This window comes from Centrocercus urophasianus, unplaced genomic scaffold (assembly GCF_019232065.1).
Source record: "Centrocercus urophasianus isolate 14NV4802_14NV808 unplaced genomic scaffold, USGS_Curo_1.0 seq_13, whole genome shotgun sequence".
NCBI lineage: Eukaryota > Metazoa > Chordata > Aves > Galliformes > Phasianidae > Centrocercus > Centrocercus urophasianus.
This window is the reverse complement of record NW_024884475.1, coordinates 4,469,328-4,481,608: the sequence shown is the minus strand read 5'-3', so window position 1 is coordinate 4,481,608 and position 12,281 is coordinate 4,469,328. Positions and strand designations below refer to the sequence as shown.

Genomic DNA, 12,281 nt, shown 5'->3' with positions numbered 1-12,281 from the left:
CACAGCTGCTGCTGGTGAACACATCAGAGCAGCAAGTACAGGCAGCAGAAAGAGTCACAGCACTGAAGGACAAAGAGAGGAGGAACAGATGGGGTTAAACTGACCATGGATAAGTGTAAATAGATATTCTGGTTAACATCCATCACAAACAAGGTATTTCATAGAAAGCTGCAACTGGATTAACAGAAGCAAAAAACAACTTCACCTTCTAAGATGAATCTTTCTATTAATGGGAACGTGTGACATGGCAGAAGTGGGGATTGTATCCGATTACACAAAGCTCCTTTATCACTAAAACAGCTTTATTCAAGTAAGGGAACCGGTATGCAAACATGTATACTTGCAGGTGCAGATATATCCATATAACAGAAGGGCATCTGTGGGCACACAAATGTGGTTCTACATGCAGAGGCTTTAGGAGCACAGAAACAGTATCAATTCCTCAGAGTTGTACAGCTCTAGTAAATCAGAATCAGCAAAGGGACTTTCCTTGAAAGTATAGCAGCTAGCATCGGCATGCAGCTCAGGTAAAGGAATGACATCACCCTGTATCTCAAAAGCATTACCTCATCTCCTAATCCAAAGAGTGAGTCACCCAGGCAGTCAGCTGCAAATCTCTTGGCACAGAAAATGTAGGTTACCACGATGCACTTACACATTCCTCTGATCTGTCAATGTAAATAGCTATTTGTTCAGCTTCACTGGTCAGCAATATGGCACATAATTGTTAAGTAGCTTGTCTTTCAGAAGTAACACTTTAAAACAAAAAAAAGCAAAAACAAACAAACAAAAAAACCCAACACATTAACTATGGAGCCCTAAACGACGCTGCTCTTTTTGCTCATTAAGAGTTTGAAGCTCAAGTTGTCCATTGGCTCGGCGCAGGGTGCTGCAGGCCTATCAGCAACGCGGGCTGCTCAATCTCCAGGCCGACGGGTGAGGTAATGCAGTTTCTAAAAAGCCTTCACAAAAAGCAAAAAGGCATAACGATCCGAAATGGCATACGCTACCAGGGAATTTGCTGTCTAGACTTTTTACTGGAAAGGAGGGCGCTGCATGAGAGTTCCCATGCCAGGTTGAACCGGCGCAGGGAGAAAGCTGCTGATTTATTGTAAGGAAGAAAAAAAAAAAGGTCATGTAAACAGAGATCAAAAAGCTTCCACGAGCTGTTTAACAGCAAGCGTAACATTCATTTCCATACCTAGCCATCCTTACCATATAAAATGCAGACAACTGAAAAAAACGTGATGCCAAAACAGTCAATACTGCTATCAGACGTGCTAGACTTCCCAGCAGCTCCAAGGGAATAACTCATCAGAGGTAAAATACCTTCCTTAGAATAAGAAGCAGAATGCATTTGTTTTTCCAACACTTCAGCTTGTGGATTTCAAACCTTACTCTGATCATAAACTACCATTGCTGTAAGAGCTTCAGTAAAGTTACTAATTAACTAAGCTGTATGACCTTAAATAAAGGTTCCAATTCTTTGTCTCTGTGATTGCATCTACAGTAAGATTACTGTAACAAACAAGATCAAAGCCAACATCAGGTGTGCTCTTAGAGCTACTTCAGTGAGAACTGTGTCTTTTAAACTCCTTTAAAATTCATCCAGGGAACATATTAAGAGAGAATATTAGCATTTTCATTATAAAGGCTGGAAAGAAGCAGCTACACAAATCAGGGAAAGAAAAAGCAATCGCTTCACATCCCATGTATAAAAAGAAATTGCAGGCATGTACAGTAAGGTTACCTCTATACTAAGCTTCTACAGTTTTTCAGGTCTCACACAGGGCATGGCCTTACAATGCACCTAGCTCAGGTTTGTCTGGAACTGATTTATTAACCACCTTTTCAATTCACATGCTAGGAGGTATCTGCACAGATACACTGGTTTATTTCTTTCTTCCAACAGGAAAGCTCATTTCTGCTCCTCAGCCTGGATTTCAGGATGGCTGATGCACATTTTCCCTTCAGAATCCCTACTGGCTGCTGCAGCACAGGTTACACAAAGACAACAGCATTACTAACAGGCAAACCCTATTCAAACAGAAATACACAGTTGTGAAGGGACCAGCTGGAATAAGGACACACTTTTCTTCACACTTTCTTACAAGAGTTACCTATTTCTGCATAGCAGCTGTTTGCAAAGCATGTACCTGCTCCTAAGAGCATCCTATTTCTGTTAAATAGCATACACACTGAAAACACCTTCAAGACCAGTGCACTGAGAAAGGTTGCACCTGAACTCTGATATATCAGTATTTGCTGCTGCAGTCTGGGGAGGCATCATAAGACCTTCCTGCTCTGAAGGCAGCCTATGCCCAAGCAGCATATCAGAGTAGTTGAGGAAGTAGGTTCCATCTCAGTCAGACTGTGATACAGTGAAAAGGCACACCAGCTTCGCATAGGATTAGTGAGCATATGTGATTTTAAAACCTCAGGATGACTTTTATAACTGTGGTTCACCCAGAAACAGGAGTTCACAGGATTAATGAAATGTCCAAATCTGCTCCTCTGCTCCTGCCCATAGTAAGATCCATATGAAAGTAGTTTTAATACATTTTTTTCTTCTTTCTCCACCATGTCTTATACTCCACTACCTGATAGTGTCTGTTTCATCTTCCACTGGTTAGAAAAGATTGGACCAAGACATGGACTTAACTTTCAAGGTCCTGTGTTTCACATATGATTAGTGCAGAGTACAGCCACAGAGCAGAAGCAATGCTATAAGCCTGTGCCTAGATGAATAGTAGCAAAACTGTTTGGAAACTCCTTTTTTTTTCCCCCCCTCCTCTTTCCTCAAAGCAACATCTACAACATACTTCCAACAACTTCACCCTCAGCAAGTTTGCTGATGATACGAAGTTGGGAGGATTGGCTGACACGCCTGAAGGCTGTGCTGCCATCCAGCAAGACCTGGACAGGCTGGAGAGCTGGGCAGAAAAAAACCGGATGAGGTTTAACAAAAGCAAGTGTAGAGTCTTGCATCTGGGGAGGAATAATTGCATGCACCGGTACAGGATGGGGGATGAGCTGCTGGAGAGGAGCTCTGCGGAGAGGGACCTGGGGGTCCTGGTGGACGACAGGTTGGCCATGAGCCAGCAGTGTGCCCTTGTGGCCAAGAGGGCCAATGGCATCCTGGGGTGCATTAAAAAGAGCGTGTCCAGCAGGTCGAGGGAGGTGATCCTCCCCCTCTACTCTGCCCTGGTGAGGCCTCATCTGGAGTAGTGCATCCAGTTCTGGGCTCCCCAGTACAAAAAAGACAGGGATCTCTTGGAAAGAGTCCAGCGGAGGGCCACAAAGATGGTGAAGGGCCTGGAGCATCTCTCCTACGAGGAAAGGCTGAGTGAACTGGGTCTGTTCAGCCTTGAGAAAAGGAGACTGAGAGGGGACCTGATCCAGGTCTATAAATATCTAAGGTGTGGGGGGCAGAATGGCGAGGCCAGGCTGTTTTCAGTGGTGAGTGGAGACAGGACAAGGGGAAACGGCTGGAAACTGCAGCATAGGAAGTTCCGCAAATATGTATGCAAGAACTTCTTTACAGTGAGGGTGATGGAGCACTGGAACAGGCTGCCCAGGGAGGTGGTGGAGTCTCCTTCTCTGGAGATGTTCAAGACCTGCCTGGATGCCTGTCTGTGCGACCTGCTGTAGGGAACCTGCTTTGGCAGGGGGTTGGACTTGATGATCTCTGGAGGTCCCATCCAACCCCTACAATTCTGTGATTCTGTGAACTTTATTAAATGACTGTGTTTGGTATCTCCAGCATAATTCTACACTTCAGATCTTAAAACCTGATTGAGTGTCAGGACCCTTGCAGCTTACAAAACTGCTTTCTACACTGGAGCAGCGCTAACAGTAATATATGACAGCAGCAGAGCAGCTTGAGAATTAAAACATTCCTTGCCAGCACCGGGGTACAGTATTGCATTTGGCTCAAGTTAGCCATTAAAAGAATTAGTGCTACTCTGTCCTCTGCCCTCCCTTGAGCAGCCATACAGTGAAACAGGAACTGCAGCATGTTAACTAAACTGCCTTGGCTTCAAAAGAGATCAGTTCTCCAACACTGTGTTGTGCAATCAGATCCCTCATCTGAAGAGCAGCGAACTAAAATACCGCTGTTACTTTAATCACAGTCAAACAAGGCTTGGGATTTTGACTGCAGAGATGCCAGCCTGCTTTGCTGCCATGGTAACAGACTTTTAAAAAAAACTGTTCTCCTTAATAATAATAATAAAAAAAAAGCACACAGTACTTCAAGAAAGATTTTATTTTGACATTATTCCATCCCCCTCTCTTTAACACTAAGTTTTTTTTAAAAAAAAAAAAAAAAAAAAAAAAAAAAAAAAACTTCAATAGTATTCTGGAAGTTCAGAGTGGTGCTTTCTAAAGCACCCTGGAGCTGCTGCTACTGAGTCTACCCCCTGAGGTCACTGAAACCAACAGCATGTAGAGGAAAAGGTCAGTGAGGAAAATGAAGATTATGCCAAACCTTTCACCTAGAGAAGCAGGCACTGTATGGAAGGTCATTAGTCATTATGTCAAAACTGGTATTGTTCCAATACTGGGATGTCTGAAGAGGTTTTAACTCCTCTTCAGCATGCAGGACAATCATAGAATGGCCTGGGTTGAAAAGGACCACAATGCTCATCCAGTTCCAACCCCCTGCTATGTGCAGGGTCACCAACCAGCAGACCAGGCTGCCCAGAGCCACATCCAGCCTGGCCTTGAATGCCTGCAGGGATGGGGCATCCACAGCCTCCTTGGGCAACCTGTTCTAGTGCATCACCACCCTCTGTGTGAAAAACTTCCTCCTATCTAACATCCCAATATCTAACCTAAACCTTCCCTGTCTCAGTTTAAAACCATTCCCCCTTGTCCTATCACTAATGGGCTCTTATAGCATCAGTAAGTAGCTAAGCAAGATGCTTCACTTAAGAGATGAGCAGTAACACGACCCACATCACTTCAGCAGTCCAGGATTTAAGCTGATCTCTGCCAGGCTGGCTGTGCTTCTTCCCTGGTCCTGCCAGGACAGGGTCTTTTAGATAAGGACACAAAGTCCCAAGGTTAGGGGAAGACGGAGTCACAGAGCAATTCCTATGAGAAAAGAGATCCCAATAAAGGAGAACAAAAATTGCAAATGCATCCTCTTCCTTCAAGAACACAAAGGTTGTAGTGAAGTTAGAGAACAGAAAGCATGAAACACGCAGGGATCTTGAAAGATTAACAAAGTTACCTGTGCATGGAGGGTAAAGTCCAGATGAAATTTTGGAAATGGGATAGCAGCAGCTGTGCTGTTAGAGGAATGATTTGCTGAACTGTCTGAAATGTTTAACGTTTGAAACAAGCACTTCCTTTTACAGATAAAGTTACAGGCCAGAAGTTCAAAAGCAGTGCAGAGCAGAATCAATCACTTTGTTGCATTTTGGACAGCTAGGTTCCAAGTACCCAAGTCATTCACGCTGTTCTGAAATGAGTGTTTGCCTAGGCATCACTAGAGCCAACCCATTTCAAAACAGAGAACACTGGAGGTGCTTAACAACCAATACAAAACATGCAGCGTACCATATGTAATTAAATTAAAGGCTACTACAAAGATAACTAAACAGAGACAGCAAGATGATGATAAAGGACCTTTTCAAGATTTGCTGCAATACATTTTGACCACGCCTGTCAGCATAACAGATGAAAGTTGGCCATAACCATTAACCCTGCCTGAGTGACTGTCAGGGAAAACTTTGCTGGCAGTGCTCAAGGAAGAGCATTGTGAGAATTAGGGCTGAGTGCTCTGATATCACACCAGCCATAACACCTCGTTATTTCAGCTCCCCACATGCCCTGGAACAGTTGCACCCCCTCCCCCTCAGACATTGTTACAGCACAAGTTAGAGACACATGTCAGCACTTTATCAGAGCTTCATCAGTGCTAACTACTTCAAGTGTCAGCAAAAAAGCCACCAAGCTGCTGTTACAGGAAGCCCTTTTTTTTTTTTAATTGCATAAGTCATTAAACTTAAATTATTTTATTTTAGGATGTATTTATCAAAACAGCACAAGGCCACTCTTCTAAGCAACAGATCTACTTGTCACCCAACCAAAACACATGCTGCTGCAGCACATTAATCCCTAATTTTGCTCAAGTGTCAATTAGCAATTCCCCTTAACAAGTTCCTACAACAGCACAACTTCTAGCCGTGCAGATACTTAAAAACAATTTGTCTTTTGCTAATGAAATTTTGTCCACTAAATATTAGAAAAATGACTGCCAGGAGAATTATCATTTTAATTTCACCCAGAAACCAGCAAAGACCTACACTCAGCAACAGGCAGCAAGGCTGCAAAGCATTCACTGCTTTACTGCCAAATGCACCTTGCATGTTGCCAGCAAAATAAAAAGAACTGTCTGGGTCATCAGTAATCATAATACATCTGTGTAGTTAAAGAGCAGTCACATCTATTCTCTTCTTGTAAAACACAGGCTCCACTCCCCTTGATAGCCCTAATAAGCCTTTTCTGTCTCAATTGCAATTAGAATTTATCTTCCTTTGAAGTACAATTCTGGACACTCACTTCTCATTCATTATGAGCTTTTCCAGGACCATTTAAGACTCTAATATCTCTCTGTGCCCTCAAGCAGTGTAGGATCACATTTCCTTCCCCTGCAGAGGAATAGAGATGGCAGCTGATAACCTGACATAGGACCTCTTACCACACAATATTCAGTTATAAACCAACCACCTCTAACCCTCAACAACACTGTCGTTATCAATCCCCACATCTTGTGTTTCATTCAGGATAGTTTAATTCCATTTCTATTACAGACAAAATGTATAATGGAGAACTGGCTTATGCCTTCCTCCAGAGGAATGACATCTGCAGCAACAGAAGCATTTGGTGGTCCTGCATCTACCCCAGCAGTATACAAAAAATAAGGAAGAACTACAGGACACGAGGAGCTCTACTAATATGCATTTCCAGACAATTAAAAGTATATCACTTTACCTGCCAGGAAATAGGATTCCTCCAAGTTACGTGCCTCAATAACAAGTCAATCATTTTACGCACTCTGTCTACTCGAACTGAGTAGCAATCTGGGGCTTTGCACCTGGCTACAGCATAGAACAGCTGGAAAATAATTTTGCAGCACCACTAGAAATTTTAGACATTTTTATTCTTCCCCTTCCAGAGTACAGTTCTGCTTTTGAGAGTTTTGCACATACTCTGAAGCGTAAGACCAACTTCTCTGTGGATGGCAGACAGACCTCGCTGCACAGCATTTGCTCCTGCAAGCAGCCTGAATTGTGCACAAAGCCAAGTGCCAAGCAGAACAGATTGCCTCTGTTGCTGACGTGTCCTGTGCCAGATGTTTTAAGATGCACGAATACATTAAAAGTTAAGATTAACCCTAGTGAGCCAGGCAGAACAACTTGCTTGTAAGGCAAAAAGCGAGAGCGAGACAGCCATTTTCTCAGTGCTCTCATAGATTGGATCGTATCTCCTTTTATTTTACCCAGTGACTGCTAGGAGCAACAGGGAAGATTTGTGCAGGTTTGATAGAAATTCGGAATATTCAGCACTGTAGTCAAAAGCTGCTATAATAACCCTTTAAGTGAAAGCACTCAAACAAGCTTGACTGCATGACTGACAGTGAAGTATTCCCCACCCATACCCAAAAAACACATCTCAGCTTCCCATTGGATGATATTTACAGAAAGTGACTTAATTAAAAACTAACTAAACTAGAAAACGACGGGCCAAACAAAAAACCTCATTTTAAATCAGGTTAATAAAATGCTGCTGCAGGGATGCTGTAAGTGAGGGGTGTGATTTTCCTGCAGCTGATGTCACAAGATTTCTCTTTCAAAGAGACAGTCAAATTATTCACCCACTCCCAACCTCTGCGAGGGCACACAGAAGAGAATCCACAAATCAAAAGCCAGGACCCCAGAGGGCACGCTGACCTCTCATCTTGCCCTGACCTGCTGCACTGAGCGTTTGGCAATTTCTTCTGTAAGAGGCCAAAGGAGGAGTGAGGCTGAATCTTTGCCCGTGTTCCCAAAGCAACCCAGGATAACTCACATCCCTCTCTGTCCAGGACTGGGTGCAGCAGATGCTTTATCCAATGTGCAGCAAAGTCCAGGCAGTTAGCACCTGAAAGTGACTGGCTTTGCAACAGAAATTCTCATTCCTTTTCTTTTAGGGAACCAAAGTACTGAAAATTCTACATGTTTATAACACAGTTAAAGCAACAAACAAACAAACAAACCCCAAAATATTTATATTGCATATTAAATGCTGTTACTAGCAGAGATTTAGAGACCTTGAAATTGTTTCACAACTGCCTGCTCTAAGCAGCAGCCTTGTACTCCAAAGGAGAAAAAAGGAACAAACTGCTGAAGATATCTATAGACCCACTTTGCATACAATACAAATAGATTTGTGCTGACCAGAGTAAAACATTTTTGCATCTTTGCATTTCTCTGAAGGAAATCCCAGGCTATACTGCAAAAACAAACAAACAAAAAAACTCTGGCACTTATGACCAAAAAAAGATCTCACAGTTCCTTGAATTGGTAGCAAATCTTGTTTGGTGTGGCTACACTATGAACTTTTAGAGTGATAAGGGTGTAGGTGAATTTTGCTATAATATACAAACCTCCATTTTTCCAGCGTATGGTGGCATGTTTATTACGGCTCCTACAATGTCACATCCATGGACTCAAATGCTTTTTGTTCCATAGTCACAAATCTCTCCAATAAAAAAAAAAAAAAAAAAGCTGTTCTTACTTGGGGATGAGTCCATAGCAACAGAATTATGACCAGGGCAGTTACTTTTATTGAGTACATTCCCATATACCCTCTACCTGGACCACTGAAAATACAATTGGTGCCACTCTGCCGGGCTGAACTCCCTGCAGTATTCCTGACAGCAAAGAAAAAAAAGAGTCATGAATCTTTAAGCTGTTACTGTCACATCACCACAATGGAGCATGCTACTTGCTTTTTCTCTTTCTTACACCAGGAGAAAAGCCACCAGCCTTTCCACAGCAGTATCTTTACAGATGATCTACCTTTTTGCCTGCCTCCTGTCACCCGTTCTCCAGCCTCCCTTTGTCATGCTCACCTCTACTGGCTGGTCATTTGAATGCGCTGCCAAGCTTACATTAATTCTCCTTGTGTAACAGAGAATACATGAAAGAGACAGAACGCCATTAAGCAATTCAGTATGAAGCTATGCAAATAAGAGAACACAACGCCCTTGTTAGTACATGACAACAGTCTCGTAACAGTGTGTTATAAACCACTTCCATTGCTTGAGAGGCAGCTCTAATTTTAACAGGTCGACTCTCCAAAATGTGTTCTAACTACAGATGGTGCATTCAACAAAAAGTTTAAATTTAAAGAGTAAATGTTTTTCATTCAAATTAAGTTCACTTGTGGGAAAGGTAAGCTTCAATGACCTCACCCTGAACTTCAGCAGGCAATCTTCACGTGCAGGTAACGACCGTGCAACACGCAGCTTGGAGAGAATGGCTTTTCATTTTAACAGCAGCTGAAGTTTTGATGCACAAGGCTGAAATGCAATCTCATACATTTTCAGCATTGGCACACTGACCATGGTTGTGTACACTGGAGCTTTGAGACAAAGAATTTTACTATTTTAGTTACCCAGACAAACAATCAGTAGTTCAGCACACTTTCCTTTCTAATTGATCTGTTCACACGACAAATGATGAACAACTCTTTTTATCGGCATCTTAAGAAGTAGTTTCAAGATCTGAAGTGTTTGACAGAGCTGCTGGAACATTTGAAATCTTACTCTCTTGCTTTCCTAATTAACACACAAGCTCCAAATAGACAAGTTAACACTTTGCAAGCAAGCAAAGGCAGTAACTGCAGTTTTATTAAACAATTAAAGATTGAATTCTTCATGTCTCCTAAAGCACATTTAGAAATGGATTTGATAGTTTGGCACCAGGACTTGGAATTGATTGCGCTCTCACCCAAAATCGATGCAAGTTTTACAAGAGTAAAAAAGAACCCAGACACAGCAGCACACACTCCTCGTTCTGAAGGAACACAGTAACACTCCAAATGGAATGCAGAAGGAATTTCCACCTGCCATTCCTAGCAAGGTGTAGATAAACAACGTACATAATTACGCTATTTTATGTGGAAGATAATATTCTGGTTGTAAGCAGAGAGAACTTTATACCTCAAAAATGCTGGAAGAGAAAGAAAAAGTAATTACTTGGGGTAAAATGCCACGTGCCCACACAGAACAGAAACACCGAAGTGGAGAGAAGACAAATAGTGAGACCCTGGGGAATTTAATATGCTGACTCAAAATACAGATGGCCCAACAACACTAATGAAGCCAATTTCAAATAGTCCCTAAATTCACTATGAAATCTTTCAGCTGAATACTGGTGTTTAAATACTGAGACATTTTAATGTAGTTAATATGGAATGCTCATTACTTAAGTTTTTGATAAGCTTTATGTCTCAACAGAGGCTGTTCTAAAAGGCCTACATTCATAATTCTTAACAGCTTCTAAAAGGTCAGAATGAACCGTTACTTACTTTTACTTTTATCAGTTACCTCTCCATGTTAACTGCCAAAAGCCGTCGGTGCCTTTGGCCACAGATGTAGAAATGAAACAGTTTGAAAGCCTCTCAGAACATTTCCCATATACATAACATTCAAACTGTAATTTAGGGATTCCCCTAACTTACTAACTTGCAGTCAGACAAATGAACTAAACAGTGCATGAACAAAGTACAATTCCTGCTGTTCAGGCATCCACCTTCAGTTTCTAAAGTCACACCACACTGTAAGATCAAAACTCCAACCAGTTTAGACACAAAAACAGAGATTTGTAAGAAAACTCATCCAGTACTACATGCCAGAATTCTTGGTATCTGAATATCTTGAACCTGGGCTCATGTCTTAGTTTGTAATGAAAAATTATTTTCTTTGTATAGATTACAAATGTTTGTTTTATACGTGGTGGTTCTATTTCTGCTCCTAATCTGAAACTGTTCACAGCAACTGGTATCAGGCCAATATTTCAAGTTCCTAGTACAAAAGATACCTGTGAAGATGACAGTTCCTACTGGACACCTTCCTTACCAAGCTCATTATAGCCTTCATATTCTTTTCAGTTCTGCTGTAGAAAAAGTTTGAAAAAGTTCTTCTTTCCCACAGTGTTTCTTTTACAAAAGAATATAAATACAAAAATATATCTGAACAAGCATCAAAAGATTGCATCTGGAAATACAAGTCTCTCAGAAACAAGGGAACACGGGTCAACATTCACTTCAGTTTTGCAGTCAGTCTGAGCTGCTTATTATCAGCTCTCACCCTTCAACTACCAGCTCTCACCCACAGCATCAAACCAAACCTTTCAACAGAGATCATGTAGATGTAAAGGGGAGCCAAAAGCAACCACACTCATGCAGTCTGAATAACCATCATTCAGTTTTCATTCTTTGCTGTTCATCATGTAGAAGTATGGTATAGCACTGGTTATCAACTTCAACCATCTGTGACAGTGAAGGACCAAGCATTTTGTCAGCACCACAAACCACCTCATAGTTGGTGTTTTTACTTCTCCTAAATCTAGGAGAGCTCAGTATCAAATCATGGATCATTTTGTCAGTGTAGGAAGAAAAAAGCAAGAAAACTTCTCCTAATTTCTAGCTTAAATGAATTCAAAACCAGTGGAAATACAACCACTGATGGAGGAAATGGCACCAAACAAGAAATTTAACTCCCTAAATTTCCTTGTTACAGCTTATCTGCAAGAAATGATGCAACCCTCCCCCACTAAGTCCTTCAGCATGACCTTCAGTGCTCCATTTCATCACTAATACATTCTATTTCATTGCTAATACATTCTATTTCATAGGCAGCCTGCTTATCTAGTATAAGAAACAATCTTTTGTTCATTTGTTAAGTCACAAGGACTTTTGCTTTTGTTGAGAGGAAAGAAAAAAAGTGACAGGACTTGCCAAAACATACTCCAGTAACACAAAGCAGATGATCTTTCTGTTCCATTCAAATTTCAAGTAACTTGTTTCCAGTCAGCAACAGCACACAATTCCCAAACCCAGTTACATCATCTCGCTTGATAGTTTCCAACCCTGCCAATAGTAGGACCCACTCAAGTTTGAAACAGCAACATGATGTAAGCCTCACAAAAATAAGTTTGAGACCAGCTGTCAAACTTTGTCCATACTAGTTTTGCTGCATTATTTAATAGATATTAGATGTAGAA

The 12,281-nt window shown here is 41.6% G+C and overlaps 1 protein-coding gene across 1 annotated transcript in view; it reads right to left on the bottom strand.

Moving 5' to 3' along the window:
• EIF2AK3 (eukaryotic translation initiation factor 2 alpha kinase 3) overlaps window positions 1-12,281 on the bottom strand; it is a 41,179-nt gene that overhangs the window by 23,173 nt on the left and 5,725 nt on the right. The gene's annotated exons all lie outside the window — the stretch shown is intronic.